Source organism: Triturus cristatus, chromosome 12 (genome assembly GCF_964204655.1).
Source record: "Triturus cristatus chromosome 12, aTriCri1.1, whole genome shotgun sequence".
Classification (NCBI taxonomy): Eukaryota; Metazoa; Chordata; class Amphibia; order Caudata; family Salamandridae; genus Triturus; species Triturus cristatus.
In genome coordinates this window covers 579,292,609-579,305,459 of record NC_140595.1, presented here as the reverse complement: position 1 = coordinate 579,305,459, position 12,851 = coordinate 579,292,609, and positions in this window count along the sequence as shown.

The window sequence follows — 12,851 nt, the reverse complement described above, 5'->3', positions numbered from 1 at the left end:
TGAGATATAGATTGACACAAGTGAGTTCATCTAGAGCTGAACAAGTGAATGAAGTATCTTGTCAAGAAAAATTGAAAGACGAGGGAAAAACGACAGCAGAGGAAAATAAGAGAACGAGAAAACCTAACCAGAAGTATAAGTCGCCGGAATGGTCATATGTGGCGCTGCCTGAAATAAAAGAAGAGGCGGATAGCCAAGAAAATCCAGAGGTGACTGTACCAGAAGTGGTTGAGGAAGACGAAGAATCGGAAATCCTGAGAGTTATCTTGTCCGACATTGGAGAAGAAACGGATGTTCAGGAAGTTCTGTATCAAGATTATGAAAGAAAAGTGAAAGACGATCAAATGCCAAACTGAAAAGACCAAAAGTGATTCCAATGGAAAGACAATAAATTACTGGAAAAGACATAACTGATAGAACCAAGTAGGTTGCTTAGAGCCTTGGGCTAGACAATATTAGTTGTGAAGTAAAAGAGGCTAAGTCAAAAGACACTGATCATTTTTCGAAATGGCAAACACAGAAAGTACAAAAACTAAATGTGCATTTCTTAGAAGATGGTTTAAAATGTGTTGTTGTTGTACAGGATTACTAATGCTTCTATGGAGTGAATTGGCTTTAATGATTTCATTTAAAGTTACACTAGAAACAATAGAAGGACATAGTGAAAATAAAACTAATGTAGAGAAGCTTCAGAAAGTATCTCTGACTAATATAGATAGAAATTATTTACATAAAGACAGGTCTATAAATGATTTCTCTAACAATGTATTTTAAAAATTACTGTATGAATATGTAAAAACGATGGACGTGAGGGACTGCTACGTCTGCATGCAGTTACCTGCATCTGTGTAATAAAAAGTTTGTTTTACAAAATAGGGAAATTAGAATATTATTTTTCAGATGTAGATACCATATTTTCACAAGTACCTGTAGTTAATAAGTTGAATAAAGTGAAGCCTGCAAAGGTGTTAGTTATTTGGTTTCTAAGAAAAATTCACCTAACATTAGAGTCCATATTTAGAAATAATCTACTTGTAGCTTAAAGAAGGAGGAAAGGATTTTCTTAGATATGGTTGAAGAAAGGATATTAAAGATGCAAAGGAAAATACCTGAAGGAAAAGAAGAAAAGACAGTTTGGGATGTTGAAAGAGAAAAACATTTGAAATGAGAAGCTAGTCCAACAATGGCTTTAGATTGGCCCCAGAAAGGAAAGTTGTGCATTAGAAGGACTCAAACTGGGTATGATAATTATTTTGTAGGCACAAGTAATTGCCATGATACATATCGAATCATGGGTGGATGGGGATTTAAAGGAGGAAATGATCCAGTTTTTCCTGGATTATATTTTATCTGCGGGAACAAGCATATTATCGGTTACCAGACCATTGGTTTGGCACATGTTATGTAGGCCTGGTTTTCCCAAAGATATTCCATGTGGGAAGAGGAAGAGATGGTGTACATGAGTTAGGTAGTCAACTAACACGTAGAAAAGAGAATCTTGGTCAGAAATTGTGGGAGACATTTTTGGAGCATTGATACCAGCAGTGGGAATATCTCTGAATGCACACAAAATTAGAAAATTATCAACAGTAGTGGATCGCTTGTCAACAAGCACCGCTGGAGGATTTTTATTGGTAAATACAGAGATGGTTGCCATGGTAATGCAAAATCGACTTGCCCTTGATATAATTTTGGCAAAAGAGGGTGGAGTCTGTGGAATGCTGAAAGTTCAACATCGTTGTACTTATATTCCTGACGAAAGTCAAGATCTAAAGACATACATTAAAAATATAACTGATTTGCATGAGGAAATTGCACCAATGGAGGTTGAAGGTGTTTGAGAAAAGATTGGAAAGAAATTATCCTCTATTAAAGATTTCCTATTAAAATGAGGTAGTACATTTATAGGTAAGATCCTATTTCCATTAACCTGTGTGATTTTTTTAGTATTAATTTTAAGACTAGGATGTTTATGTTGTAAAAGAAAGAAAATACTGAAAAATTTAAAAAGGAGAAAAAATAAAGACGAGAAAGAGAATTTGAAGAAGTAGAATTAGAAGAAATGAAAGATAGTATGTATAGAAAAGCAAGAGGAGAAGAAATTGGTGAAACAGAAATGTGAACTAATATGTGAATTCACTTGTTTTTATAATAAATTTACTAACTTTTAGGTATTGTGGTGATATAATCATCAAAGGGGGGATTGATGGAGCAGGTAGTGTAAAATGTTGTATACCTCCTCTATTCTTGCATGAAAATACTAATTATATAATCTATTAACTATAATATTAAACGAGTGTTGCATGTATACTAATTAACATTATTAAAACTTAAACTACACATGGGATTTGCTATTTGCATGGCTAAATAACTCTTATAACTAAAATCTGTATGCATATTAATGAGTAGTATATGTGGTAATAGAATATTGCATGATATATGTTGCTTTGTGACGTTGCATCTTCAAGGAGGACTGAAAAAAGGTGAATATAATGGCTTTGAATGTCGCTATATGCTAGATAAATACAAGCACATAGAGGGATTAGTAAGGGGTTAACATTAGAGTCACCATTTCTATGTATTAATTATTCTTTTGTGTTTGTTTCGCTTAAGTTAACATCTGGGCCTAATCTAATATGGCCGCTGACATCGCACGCAGAAGTGGCCACTGTCTCGTTAGGCGCAGAGTGAACTGCGCATGTGTGAACAGTATCGTGAACCTCTTAGCGACCTTTGCTCATCATGTTCCTGGTCAAGGTTATGAATTTGGTGGTTCACCAAGATAGGGGAACAATCAACCTTGCAGTAAACCGGAACAAGCCGACACTTTGGCTGACAAGTGACCTCACCCCTCGAACTGTACTGAGAATAAGAATCGGACGATCCCAACCAGCCAATCACAACTGTTCGTGGCCTAAAAATGTATCTTCTTTAACATGAAATCATTATAAAAAAGGGTGGTAGAATAGAGAGTAAGTTAGTTTGTGACGCTTTTCCTGATGGTCCAGATGCTGCCCGACCGCTTGATGACTGCAAACTTTTTCCAAATCCACGGGGTATGATAGATGCTTGCACGATTTCTGGTCCTTTGATAAAATTGGGGACTGTACCGTGCTGAGCAGAGGACTTTGAGCTTTGGCCTGCTTTATTCAGACAATTTGCGACAGACTCGGTTATGCAGAGCCAATGAATTAGAGGATCCCAAATAGCCAGATTAGGTAAATATGATGTTCTGCGATTTACTTGAATTGATCTAGATATTCAAAACTTTAACGAGACAAATGCAAATATAACTCATGATGAAAATTTAGATAAACAAATATTGATTAATAAGAAATATGAGGATTCTGAGTCTTAAATGTGTTTTAGCTGGTTCTAAATCACCATCAACCAATCCAACTAATTGGTCCGTCGACCAAGTGGGTGGAGTGCCTCGATTTTTAGGATTAGGGATCTATAGGCGACGGATGTTAATGTATATTTTGTAAAATAACTTTTCTCTCCCCATAGGTTATAAGGTGTTCCCCCCACATGTCCAGCGCTTGAATTACTCATCTCTCCTGTGTGTGTAGACTCGTGAATGGTGACGTGTGGGAGTTGGTGTTAAGAGCCCCACCAATGAATGCGTGTATGAATGAGTGTGCGCGACAACGGGTCTGCGACGCAGGGAGGATATCGGTATATGTTGTTCCCCATTTTCCCAGTCTTGCGCTGGATCACGAGCATTCGCCATGTGCGCTCGATGCCATGTCTTGGTGCACTTTTTGAAACAATTCGACCCTACTGTTTGCCTGGCTCCCATTTTGATTACATTTCCCAAAGCCATCTGACCTCAAGTTGTCATCTCCGATAAAGCATTCACCTTCTGATTTTCATGAAGAGACAAAAGCAGGTATAACATCTTTTTTAAAAAGGGCTTCAACCCAACTGTAGTAACTATGGCGGGTTATCTGCTGCCAGGGCAACAGCATATCACTACATGCTAATTGTCTGTCTTTTTGACAGGCAAAAAACAGCCTTGTGATGCAGCTGCATCTGTCTCAGCCATGTGCAGCCCAAAAAGAAACACAAGATGGCCAGCACTGCTTTGGAACACATAATTGTGCGTTCCAAAGGAGTGCAGCCCAAAAAACACAAGATGGCCAGCAATGCTTTGGAACACATAATTGTGCGTTCCAAAGGAGTGCCAGCCATCTTAAATGCTGATCCAGAGGGGAGAAGATGTGGTATTAGAGCTCGAATGGCCGACCTTGCCTCTAGGGCTAGAGCAGGTAGTGTATCGGTAGAACGCTCTGAATAAAGAGCTCTGATACTTGAGGTAGAGTTTGCAATATTGTAAAAAAAAAAAAAAAAAAAAAAAAAAAAAAAAAAAACACACACGTTGCAAATATGCTAACATGGATAACGGGGCACAGCATCTCCCATCGTGTGGACGCATTGCGAGGTGATTTACAAATGAAAATGATGTCAGCTAAGTGCGGATTTGCGTCTGCTTAGGTACAGTTGTTTCACCACCCCTAAATCCCAACAATCCATCATACTGAGGCAAGACAAAAAAAAAAAAATAGTCAATCGAATACAACATATATGCACAGGAGAAAGAAGACACGTGAAAGGGCCAGTCGCCATGGGTGGGAACACAAAAGGCCGGACAAACGAGACCAAAAGAACCGGCTTTTAAACGACACACAAAGGCACAAATGAAAAGTGAGGGGTGTGCCGAAAGCCCATACAGTAGATACAGCATGTCTCAAAAAGGACAGCGCATGAGCTGCCTAGGCGAGACCTAAACATGAAAAACCATGAAGCATTCGTGCAAACCCATCCACCCAACACACTGAATTGATTGGGAATGCGAGTTTAATATTTTTGTCATATAAGCGGATAAGAACAATGGGAAGTGCTCTACTCATGACGGAAAGGGCATCCCGATTTATGGAAAATGGGGCACTTGTCTTTCCGTTTAGGTATTATTGCAGTTTACATGTACACTTTTCACACACACACGTTGCAATAGATAAACTACCTTAAATCTATCATGTTAAAACTATTACATTTAAAAGTGAACATGCTGAACCACTTTCAAATTGTGCACTTCTACAGCATGGACTTTCTTACAAAGCCATCTTATTTGTTGTTTTACTCAAAGAATTACCTTGGAGCTCTGAGTCTCCCCCCACCCCCTCTGTAGCTCCAAAAATTGTGCTACATATTTTGCTTTCTTGGGGATTTTGTTAACACTATTTAGGTTAAAGCCCACTGATGTTCAGAGGTGTCACTGGTCCTGCATCAAATTAATCTACCCCCTTGGTTTCCACCACCACACAATTGGTCGGCTCCCAGAGTACATATAGGCCATTTCCAGCATTGATTGTACTGTTTTTCTTGTTTACCTGCTTGGGATAAATAGCCACTCAAACTGTCCCACTTGGGACAGGTAAATATCATACCCAGGCGATACAGTGTTGGAAATGGGGGGGACACAGCAGCTATTAAACCAATATTGAGATCCAGACCAGCCCCACTAAAATATGCTGCATTTGTCCCAGTGTAATTTACGGATATTGGGACACATTCAGGGGTGCTTGCATTTGGTCTTTGCATTTACAGCAGCAACCTGCAGGAGGAAAGGGAGGCCTGTTTTAGCTCCAGCTGTGCTCAACACAAACGTCTCACTTAAAGGGCCATCAGCACTCATTTTGGTCATCATCACTGAGAGCTCACTGGAGCCTAACACCTTGATGTCAGTGCCATGGTGGAAAACAGACACTCATCTTGTCACTTTTTTTTTTTTTTTATTAAACATTTCAATGACAACACATCCATCCAATACAGGTGAGTGACCGTATCTTTACACATTAAAAACAGTGACTATCAAAAGACCACATGATTATTAAACAGACTAGGTTAAGGGGTGTCAAAAGTTCCAGTTTCGCTCGGGCTTACCCGGCGGGGTACAGATGTCTCCTCTATAATGATTCCAAGCTCCTCATATCCTCCCCCATTTCCCAGGACACCCTCTGGCCACATAAACTGATTTTTCCCTGACCATGCACCTGTCCAGGTCCTCTTCCCATCCCCTTAGCCGGGGCGGTTGGACTGCACCCCACAGCTGCACTATGTTCCGCTTAGCAATCATATAAGCCAGGGTTGCCCACTGTGTTGTATAGGAGTTAAGGTCTGTGGGCTCCCAGACATTCAAGAGACATCGACGGGCCTCCAGCTGTAAGCTTACCCCTAATACCTCCCGCAGCGTCAGATGTATGTCTCTCCAGTACGATTGCATATGGGGACATTCCCACAGGATATGGAAAAATGTTTCTACCTCCCCGCACCCTCGTCTACACAAGTCGCTCTCCGCCTTTTCCATCCGGACCAGGCAGAGCCCCGTTATATATATCCTGTGAAGTATTTTAAGTTGCACTAAACACAGCCTCGCCTGAATTGCGACCTCTCGCGGGGATGAAACCGCCGCTTGCCAGTCCTCTTCATCTAGTTCCAGCCCGTCGCTGCACCATTTCCCCTTAAGGGTTTGCAATGGATCCGCCATGTGGTTGATAAGTTTATAAGAGATGGTTTTTACCGGCAGATGACCGTCCAATACTCTGAGGAGGCCTCGGGGGGGGGGGGGGTGGGGGGGGGGGGGAGGGTGATCTGAGTACGTAGAGAATGTCGGATTTGGTGGTATCGATAGTGCCCAGTCTGCCAAGCTGTATTGAGGTTGAAGGGAAGTGAATGGAAGAATTGTCCCCTCTCCCCAGATGTCTCTAATACGCGAAATACCGATAAGGTCCTATTTGTCAAACCCCTTACATTCCCAGAGATTCCCTAGTCTCTTGGAGCTCCACAAAGGAGTGGCCAAAGTAAGCTTGTAGTCCCATTGTAGGTATTTAACTACGTGCCAAGTATGGACGGCATGTGCTATGGGTCCGGTCAGCGGGAGTCTGCGGGGCTTAGCATACAAGGCTCTGTTATAGTCTCCACCCGGGAGTAACCACCAATCCATAGCATATCCGGGGTCATCCGGGCGGCTATAGATTCCATGGTTAATGGCCGCTAGCTGGGCAGCCCAGTAATATTTCCTGAGATCGGGAAGGCTGAGCCCCGCCCCCCCCCCCGTCATACCAGTTGAGAGTTAGTTTAGAGAATGCAATACGGGGTCTGCCGTCCCAGAGAAGTTCCCTTTGGAGACCCTCCACCTCCCTGAAATAGGATGCCGGAACCGGGTCAAGTGTGTTTTGAAGTGCATACAGAAAACGAGGGAGGGCCATCATTTAAAAAAGTATTGCTCTCCCCAGCATGAACAGGGGAAGAGACCTCCAATGCGCAACATCTCTCTTAAGCCTCTGAAGAGGATCTAAATTGTGTGCGAACTGCAACTTGGGATCTAGCGTCTCAGATACCGAGGTATCGGAAGCCCTCTGGTGCTATCTGGATCGGGCAAGTCGGGGGAATCCTAGGTGGATCGCCTTGGAGAACATACAATACTAATTTGGACCAATTCACAGAGAATCCGGAGTATCTCCCAAATATCGCTAGTATATCAAGGAAGCCAATCAATGATTCCCTTGGGGAGGTCATATAGAGAAGGATATCATCACCGTATATGGATATCTTATCCTCCCACTCGAGGGACCACCTCAATCCCCGGATGACTCGGTCCTGCCTAATCCAGGCCGCTAGCGGTTCCACTGCTAAAGCAAAGAGGAGCGGCGACAGAGGGTATCCCTGACGTGTGCCCCTGCTCAGTTGGAATTCCGAGGATTTGCGGTTGTTGCCCACTACACGGGTTACCAGGACGAAGTAGAGGAGGCGGATTCAGCCCACGAACTCTGGGCCAAACCCCAGCTTGTTGAGGACCGCGAATAAATAGGGCCAGTCGACCATGTCAAACGCCATAGTCGCGTCCCGTAATACCACCACTGCCGGCTCCAGTATAGTATGGGCTCTGCTGAGCACCCCATGCAGACGGCGCAGCTTAAGAGCGGTATTGCGCAGAGGCATAAAGCCTGATTGGTCAGGGTGAACCAAGGTGTTGATTACCTTGATCAAACGCGTCGCCAACAGTTTCGCCAGGACCTTCGGTTCCACATTAAGCAGCGATATTGGCCTATAAGAGGTACAGCTGGTTCTGGGCTTGCTGTCCTTATATATAACCACTATATTGGCAACTCGTTGATCATAAGAGAGCAGACCCTTGCTTCTACTTTCCAGCAACATAGCGCGGAAATACGGCGCGAGTTTGTTTGACCTCAGCTTATACAACTCTATGGGGATGCAGTTAGGTCCGGTTGCCTTCCCCGAGCGGACCCCCCGGAAAGCCTGTGCCACCTCCTTGTCCGTTACTGGGGACTCCAAGAACTTCCTGTTATCATCTGAGAGTACAGGTAGCACAATATCACTAAGCAGCTCGCTGTTCTCTTCTTCGGAGAAGCTACCAGTTCCACTGTATACCACATTGTAATGATCTGCAAACTCCCTGTGGGTCGGTTATCAGACTGGAGTCCCCTCCCTGCAATTCCGGCACTAATCTTGATGCCCAGTCCCTCCGGTCTAGCCAAGCTATGAGCTTCCCAGCCTTGTCACCATGTTCGTATACCTTGCTCTGGGTCATTCTACTCTGCACCCTGGCGCAGTAACCCGCAACGCAATTGAACTTGTCTTGCCTCAGTTTTAGGAGGTGCAGTTTATCCGGGATTATTGCTAGCGCCAGCTCTCCTTCAGCCTTTGTTACCTCCTCTTCCGCCTTTATTAACTCCGCCTGCCTTTCCTTCTTTTTCCCTGCTATTAGCGATAGCGCTTCGACGCGGATGACTGTTTTGTAGGCCTCCCACAGAGACTGGGTGGAGTCGACCGAGTCCTCATTGTCTGAAAAATAATTATCAGTGGCTTGCATGATGCTCTTCTTGATGGTGGGGTCTCTCAGGTACCATGAGTTAATCGGGGCCACTCGTCCCACACATGCACTATCAAGCACTACTCTAAGCCATACTGGGGAGTGATCCGATATACCTCGTCCAAGGTGGCGTACCTCTGAGAGTGAGTGCCTGCACTACTGGGACGAGGACATAATCAATGCGGGAAAGACTACCGTGGGAGCTAGAAACGTGGGTGTGCTGTGTCTTTGCCGGGTTAAGCGCCCGCCACCCATCCACTAATCCCAATGATTCTGTGAAGTTTTACAGTCATCTCTGCGCTGGTCTGATGTCTCGTGGCGGATTTCTGTCTAAATCCCCTGACATTACCGATTTAAAGTCCCCGCCTAGTATCGGGAACGAAAGGAAGGTTGAGCTAACATCTTTGAAAGTGTCTGTCTGCAAGCCTGGCGGGACATAAATAGATACAAACGTGGCTGTCCTGCCTTCCCACTGACCCGAGACCCCGATGTATCTGCCTCGTGTATCTGCCCAAGTGGACTGTATTACGAAGGGGAAGGAATTCCTAAATAGTATGCCCACTCCTCTTGACCCAGAGGTGAATCCCGCATGTGCGACTAGTTTGTAGCCTCCCCTATGTAGGGCCATACAATTATTACCGACCAGGTGTGTCTACTGTAGAAGAATGACGTCTGGGGTTTGTCTCCTGATAAACTGACTGACCATGCCCCGCTTAATCTTATCTCCCAAGCCGTTCACATTCCAACTTAGAACTCGGACCCCCATCTCCTGCCTAGAGCTCATCACCGCTTCCCTCGTGTGGTCGCTTGGGCTTCACCTGTTCCTCAGATGGTGCTGAAACATTCAAGTCCACTAACAATATATTAAACCAACATCTCTCGCCCCTCTTCTCCCCCCTCCCCCCACTCCCAACTCCCCCCACCCTGCTACCCTGCCCCCAGGCTTAAAACTGCCCAGTCTGAACATGCAGAGTGCCTGTCGCCCAAAAGAGTTAACTAAATGTAGAAAAAGGAGGGGGGAACAAAAATTCAACTCTCCATCCCCCCCAACCCCGGTCCATCTTGCAGATCGTGAAACTCTGACATGTTATCATCCCAAGCATTAAGTCGAAATTGCCCCCCCCCTCACAACGCCGGTGATCTGCTATTAGGGTCGGACGATTCCTCCCTACATCATCCCTGGTCCTGCATGCCCGAACCTCCTTCTCCTTGTCTGTCTCTGGTGCTATTATCAACTCGGCTATCGAGCCAGTCGGAGGCCATCTCAGGGTTGTCGAAGAACCAGGCGCGACCCTCTGCTTCAACTCTGAGCCGGGCCGGGCACAACATTGCATACCTGAACCCTCTCTCCCTAAGTTTCTTTTTAACATTAAAGAAAGTTCGACGTTGTTACTGAACCAACTGAGTGAAGTAAAGAAAGAATGTGAGGTCAGCGTTTTCATACCAGAGGGGGGGGTCACAGTGTGAGCGTGCTGGAGGATCGCAGCTCTGTCTCGGAAATTAAGGACGCACGCAATCCGGGGGCGCGGGCCGCCCCCCTGGGACCCTGTGGGCCCTTTCGATAGTGAAAAACTTTCCAAGGCCCTTGGGACGGAGGTGATTAAGTATGAGCTCTTCCACAAAGAGGTCGGGGGCCGGCCTCTCCGATTTTTCGGGTACCCCCAGAATGCAAATGTTGTTCCGTCTTGCGCGGCCTTCATAATCATCCAGCTTACGCTTGGCCATTTCCCGGAAAGATTTGAGCTCTTGCATGTCGTTCTGAAGTTGGGAAACATCATCTGTTAAGCTGGCGATCTTAACGTCAAGACTCTTGACTTTTTCGCTCATTTTCATGAGGTCAGCCCGGATTAGGTTAACGTCTATTGAGATGTTGACCCATTTTGCGCTCCAAGGACTCTTTGACTCCAGTAATGGCGGCCATAACATCTTGCAGAGTCAGTTCCGGGGGTGCACCCTCGAGGTCTTCCACGGGCTTAGGTGCGCTGCTATTGTCCAAGTTAGAGCCCCTAGGTAGTGTGTACCTGTCCAGCTTGTTGGACTGGGTCAGTTTAGATAATTTGGGACCCCTGGCCGAGGCACTGTCTGCCTCATTCCTCCCCGCCATCTCACTCAGCCCACAAACCGCAGCCGGCACGCTTGTCGCCGCCTGTGTATACGACAGGGCAGTACAGGCACTGTTTCAGCTGTATACACTCTTTCTGCAGGATTGTCGGGTTTCTTTGTAATTGGCAGTAGGTGTTTTCAGCCCCGGGAGTCTCTACCCGCTGAGAAGCAATCTGGGCACCGCCAGGGGGTTCAAGCCACAGCCCGAGGGACACACGATTGTTGGGCAGGAGGCCTATACCTTGCCGGGGGCCCCCATCCACCATCCGCAGGCAGCCCCCTGTATTTCCCGGCCAACTCGACACACGAGTAGGGCTATCGATCAATCACCAGCGGGGCAGCAGTATTTGCACTTCGAGGTCTGGGCGCCAGAACTGCCTCTATTGCCGCACCGGGCACTGCCCCTTCTCAGCACCGCGCCTCTATCGTCTATATGCGCCTGCCTGGCCCCCAAAGGCCATCTCCGCCTCTCACCGTGACTATTGCATGCAGCTGTGTGCTGCGTGTGTTTGGACCCAGTCTTGCCAGTTCAGTGCCGAAGTCTTTGTGCATACTGTGCGGGCCGACCGCCACTCGCACCTGCAGGGAGTCCAAAGACGTCTACACTGTTTCGTCGCGCCCTCGAGGGGTCCGCGTTCCACTGCCGGCTTCAGCTGCCCCCGGGAAAGCCGCCTCAATCCGCACTCCAGTCGTCACTCACCGCCCATTGCCGCCGCGGGTCCGCATAGCGACGCTCTCTCCCGCTCAGGCAGACCACCAACCGACGAATTCCGGTCCGCGGCGGCCGCCTCACAGGTACTCAGCCCCGGCGCGGCTGTTCACTCCAGCTCCCGGCTGACAGGATATGTGCAGGCCCTACCGATTGGGACCTAGATCTCGGACCCACCGGCAGCGCTGAAGCCAGGAAAAGCACAGACGATCTCCGCTCTCCCTCCGAACACGGGATCTCACATCAGATTTCAGGATACTTGATCGGATCTATGCCGGGGAAAGGGGAAACGGCTGAGCCGAAGATCTACTCGGCCATCTTCTACCGCAGCTTGGCCACGCCCCCCTCATTGTCACTTTTCAAGTGCTTGAGACAAGCTATGATTTGGGGGCAGATTTTGTACTTTTGAAATCCCTGTATACTACAGACAAAGATAGACTGTATGGATGTTTGATGTGTCTATATGACTAATCCCACTAATAACCATTTATAATTTCACTTACTATTTTTTTTTCTTTATTTATTTATTTTGCAGTGCTTCTATTCCCAGTGTAGGTGTCAGAGTGTTTTACATCATGCAGGTATCATATCACAAAAATCAATCATAAAAGTATGTAAGTCAGTATGCAAGAACTTTTATATTACAATGGAGGGGGGGGGGGGGGTTTACAAGGTTTGGGATTCATATATCATTCAACATGTTTACCAGTCTGCATGCACCTCCTTGATGCTCGTTCATAAATCACTGTACTACTGTAGAAGGATTGTAGCTTATGACCTGCAGGTAACAAGGGTCTCTGCGACAAAAGCATTAACCCACTGAGCTAGGCATGTTACATTATACTTTGCAGCTGACCATACCTTCCATGCTATTTTATTAGAAATCAAACCTGGGACTAGGATGCCCACCCAACTCTCCAAATAAATTAAGCACTAGAGTGCACTTACCGCTATTTGACCCTGAAAATACCAGAGTCCACAAAGGGCTCTTCTACAGGTGCCTTCAACCTGTATGATATTTTAAAATGAAACTTGTTTGGGACAAGTAACCCAAAACAGATTTACAGTCACATTTGTCCTTGGGGCAGAGTTAAAAAAAAATGTTTTTAAATAAACATTTAGAAGGGGGATATGTGGCGTGGT